The 4,601-nt window shown below is 42.3% G+C and overlaps 1 protein-coding gene and 1 pseudogene across 4 annotated transcripts in view; both read right to left on the bottom strand.

The window, feature by feature from the left end:
* Ltbp1 (latent transforming growth factor beta binding protein 1) overlaps nt 1–4,601 on the bottom strand; it is a 219,578-nt gene that overhangs the window by 137,075 nt on the left and 77,902 nt on the right. The window lies entirely within an intron of this gene.
* Nucleotides 194–727, bottom strand: LOC104876940 (annotated as a pseudogene).

Raw genomic sequence — 4,601 nt, 5'->3', positions numbered from 1 at the left:
AGGCACATAAAAGCCTCCCCGGCTGTCATTCCTGTAGATGGATGTTTCAGGCGCCCCCCCACCCCCCATTAAAGCTGCATGCTTCGTCCCAGGACTGCTGCTTCCCCCACATGCTCCGGTGCTTTCCTAGGGTAAGTTTCTGGACTCCAAGACTGAAGTACACAAAGGGGGCAGGGGCGGATGCAGAGTGTGTGGCACGATGCTCGGCGGCGCTCAGGGCAGGGGACTAGTAGTAGGTTTCCTTCTCCATCCAGCCGCTAGGGCGCCGCCTGATGATGAGCTTCCGGACTTCATCATACACGAAGATGAGCAGGGAGTAAAGGAAGGCACAGAACCACCAGGAAGGTTTGAGGGGACACATCCTCGGGCAACACCCATTCCAGGGCAGTAGGAAAGGAAAGCAGCAAGGGCTGTCTCTTCAAAGAGGCCAAATATTAAGATCTTATTCTTCATCCCCTGCTGGAAGACAGAATCCCTCCGGGTCTTACAGATGATCAGTCGGCCCACTGCACCGCCACGATACTGACAGAAGGCTGTGGGGCAGGTGAACTCCACGAGTTTCCTCTGCTCGTAGGTCCACTGCTGCCCACAGCTGTCTTCCATATCATCGACCCAGCGGTCCTCCCAGTCCACACAAAGGTCCAACAGGTGAAGTGCAAGGAAGCCGTTCTCAGCCAGAATCACAAAGTAAGCAAAGAAGCCCCCCAGGGCCTGGATCATACCGATCGGTGCAAAGGCCGTACTGATCAGCCTATCAACACTTTTTTGATATGGCTTTCAAGTTTAAATGTAATGTGATCTCACAATAATACAAATAAAGATCTTCAATTCCTTTTCTCTCAAGCAAAATGTATTTACACTTGGTAAGTTAATATAAACCATCAAAGTGTGGTAGAATAATTTTTTAAATGTCTCAATTCTCCATTGCTTCTTGAGTCCATGCTCTGCTATGTGACTCTGCAGCTTCTCCCATGCAGAAGTAGCATCTATTTCCCACCCTCTGATTCTGCCCCGGTCTTGTGATTTCCTCCTACCACCCAGCAGAGGCAGCAGTGCATCAATGCCAAGCCTAGGCCTCAACAGCTTTGCATGTGTTCACTCTTTTGGAGCCTTGCCACCCGAGCTTGTGCCTCAACGATGATAGACAGGAAGGCAGACTGTCGAGCTTTCCGGAAGAGGCCATCCTGAACCACCAGCCAGGTGAGTAAATCACCCGGCTGCCCCCTGGGAAGCAAAAGGGCTAAGGCACGATTGCTTTATTAAAGACCATTTGTTGGGGGCAAAGGGTGGGAGGAGAAATGGTATGAGAAGGGGCTATCTGAGAAAGGATCCGAGCTTTATAAAACAGACAGAAACCTCCAGGACTTTAAACATTCCACTTGTGAAAGACTTGGGGAAAAAGCTGTGGAGATAATGACAGTAATACTAATAATGAAAGAGAAAAATCATTTTAACTATATACATCTAAAGCAAATTTGCTATAAATCATGAAATTTAGATAATTCATGTGTTAAAGCACAATAAAGTAAGACAACAAAAAACAGAGACAGTGTAAGTTTCATATAATATCTAGTGTCACCCCATTGTTTAAATCTTCCATTAATTTCTTTGATAATTTCATTATCAGTCTGAGAGGGAGAGGGAAAGAGAGGGGGGAGGGGAGAGGAGTGGGGGGAGAAAGAAGGAAGAGAAGGAAGAGGAGGAGGAGGAAGGAAGGGAGGGAGGAAGGAAGGAAAATCAGAAAGACAGACAGGACAGATTAGTTAATTCACAAGGTTGTGCCCAAAGCACCCAAAACAAGGGCACCACTGAATAAGGCTCCAGTAAATGCTGTCAAAATGTGTAAGTGCTGTATGTAGGTTTTAAAAAAGGACATGTGGGTCATAATGAGCAAATAGTACATTTACTGATATTTGAAAAGGGAAAGCTATAAAGTCAGTCTTGTACAAACAATACCGCAAGAAGAAAAGTCTTATAAGTCGAGAGCTAACATAACTATCGGGCTCTAGATTGAGGGACTGCAGGGTGCAAGCAGAAGTTTCCATAAATCTTCTAGACAGGAAGATGAATCAAAGTAAAACCTATAACCTCATTTAAGAGTGCTAATGCCTACATGGCTTGGGTTACAGCTCAGTGTATGTGCCCGTGCCCAGCCTGTGCAAGTCCCAAGTTCAATCCCCAGCACCCAAAACACCACAAACAATAAAGCTCTAATTTTATTTGCCAAAGAAGCAATCGATATCAATGATTTGAACACGAATATTCTTCAGATGAGAATAATTTTATGAAATAGACTAAAAAAATTAAGATTTCTAGCATGTTTTACAAGTTAATAAATGAATACTTAAAATTTTGAAACAAGAACAGGTAACTATGATAAATAAATAGAAAGCTTGGAAATAAGAATATAATCTTAAAATTAAAAAGGCAAGAGACAGTATAATGCCTATGAGGCATAGTAAAGCAGGAATTAGAAAACTGAAAAATGGACTTGAGATATACATTCAAACTGCAGCAAAAACAACAGGATCATAAAAGCACAAAAAGATGATTAAGAGATGCGAAAAACAGGCTGTGACATTGTCTAACAAGATATTCCATAAAAACGCATGGTGGAAAATATTTGGTGAACATTTTTCAAGTGTGAGGAAAGACATGATTTTTTTTTTTTTTGGACTGACATCACCTTCTACTGAGTAAAAGAAAGGTAAATTCTAATGCACACACATCATGATAAAACTATAGAACATAAAGAATTAGGAGAAGCTCCCAAAAGACAGAAAGATTACCCACAGAGAAAGAGGTAGGAAACAGAAGTCAGAAGGCGCTGGTATAATGTAGTCAAAGTACTTTTAGAAAACCACTGTTAACCCAGAAATGTACATGACTAGTCTAGTTCTAGAAAGAGCGCGACATAAGGCTACCCCCAGACATATAAAGCATATACTTCCCAGTAACTGTCATTTCATAAAACAACTGTTAAAAGATATATAACCTCGAAACAGAAATGTACCGAGTAAAAATACAGAAGGCTCAAACTTGAATTTCAGACAAATGCTTTTTAGAGTATGTCCCGAACTATTTGCTATTGATCTGAAATTCACATTTAACTGGACATTCTCTGTTTCATCTGGAAACCCTTCTCCAAAGGAGACATGAGTGCAAAAAGTAAGCAGATGCAAGAAACAATGCTGACTACCAGAATTTATGAACGACCCATATATGCGTTGAATTATGACTGCATGGGGACAAAAGCTATATTCCCATCAACTACAAGCTTGAAAATTACTGTAAAATGATGACTCTTAGCTAACCCATACTTCCATTTTCTTTCAAACGTCATAATGGCCTTTGGACACTTCCAATGACAAAGTCTCTTTCTTTGACCAAACTCTAAGTGGTCCCCTTGTTCTGTTCTCAAATTTGAACCCTGACTTCGGGTTTCTGTGTTTGTCTCTTCATTATCCAATTTCAGCAAGAATCCTGCTGAGTCAGTGCAGCCAAATGCCCCACCCTCTGTATCTGGCTGAGTCTTTCATCTTCTACCATCTGGCAGGTGATGTCTGGGCACCTGACCTGCCTCCAACAAGACCACTTGCAGGTTCACGGAGCCAGAATACCCTTCAGCCTGAGTACACACTTCCACTTACTCTATCCACTGACACCCAATTCCTTGCCCGTTCACCACAGATTTTCATTTCTTCCTTGCTGTATTCGGTTGAACCCAATCTCTCTTGCCTCCTCTGAGGCTCCACTGCAGTGGTCCATCTACCTATTGCCAAGAGTCCCTTGAATACAGTTTGCCTTCCTGTTCCTTTCACTGAATTTTATTTTTATTATTTTAAGTTTTTAACTGATAGGAAGGTAAACATATTTATGGAGTCCTATGTGATGTTTCAAAGCGTAGGGAACACTTCACAAGTTTGCATACCAGCCTTACATAGAGCCATGATAATCTCTCCGTATTGTTCCAACTTTAGCATGTGAGTTACTGAAGGGAGCACTGCCTTACCAGTCTATAACAAATATGGATATTTCTTCCTTAACAGTGTTGAAATCAGCACAAATTCTTTAACTGTTTTCCTACCATGTATCACAAAGCCCATAAATTAATTACACATAATTCATGCAAATGGGGGAATTCATTAGAAGAGCGCCTTCAAAGTCTCAGTCATTCCACCCCACCCTGTCTGCTTTAACCCTGCACTATGCTATGGACCACATTCCTTTCTCCAGGCACACAGGCTCTGAGGGTCTCACCTACACTTTCTGTTCTTCATTCACCTAGCTTTCTCAAAGCCCCAAAGCCCAGCTCTCCACTACCTGCTCACCCCCCTGCAGGTCACACTCATTACTTTCTTGTAATCGGTAAGTGGACTGAAATGCAATCAACAGTGCAGACAAGCTCTTCCAAACCCAAAAGTTTCCCGCACTGTTTACGTACGTGAACTACTGATCAAGACTGGTGAGTTTCACTGAGACAAGCTCTTCCAAACCCAAAAGTTTCCCGTACTGTCTACTTATGTGAACTACTGATCAAGACTGGTGAGTTTCACTGAACAACAGAGATGCCCTTGAAAAACATGGGCATTTTTTTTTTT

Source organism: Fukomys damarensis, unplaced genomic scaffold, assembly GCF_012274545.1.
Source record: "Fukomys damarensis isolate Sample0158 unplaced genomic scaffold, DMR_v1.0_HiC HiC_scaffold_2, whole genome shotgun sequence".
Classification (NCBI taxonomy): Eukaryota; Metazoa; Chordata; class Mammalia; order Rodentia; family Bathyergidae; genus Fukomys; species Fukomys damarensis.
The sequence above is the reverse complement of the archived record's forward strand: the minus strand, read 5'-3'. Positions and strand labels throughout refer to the sequence as shown.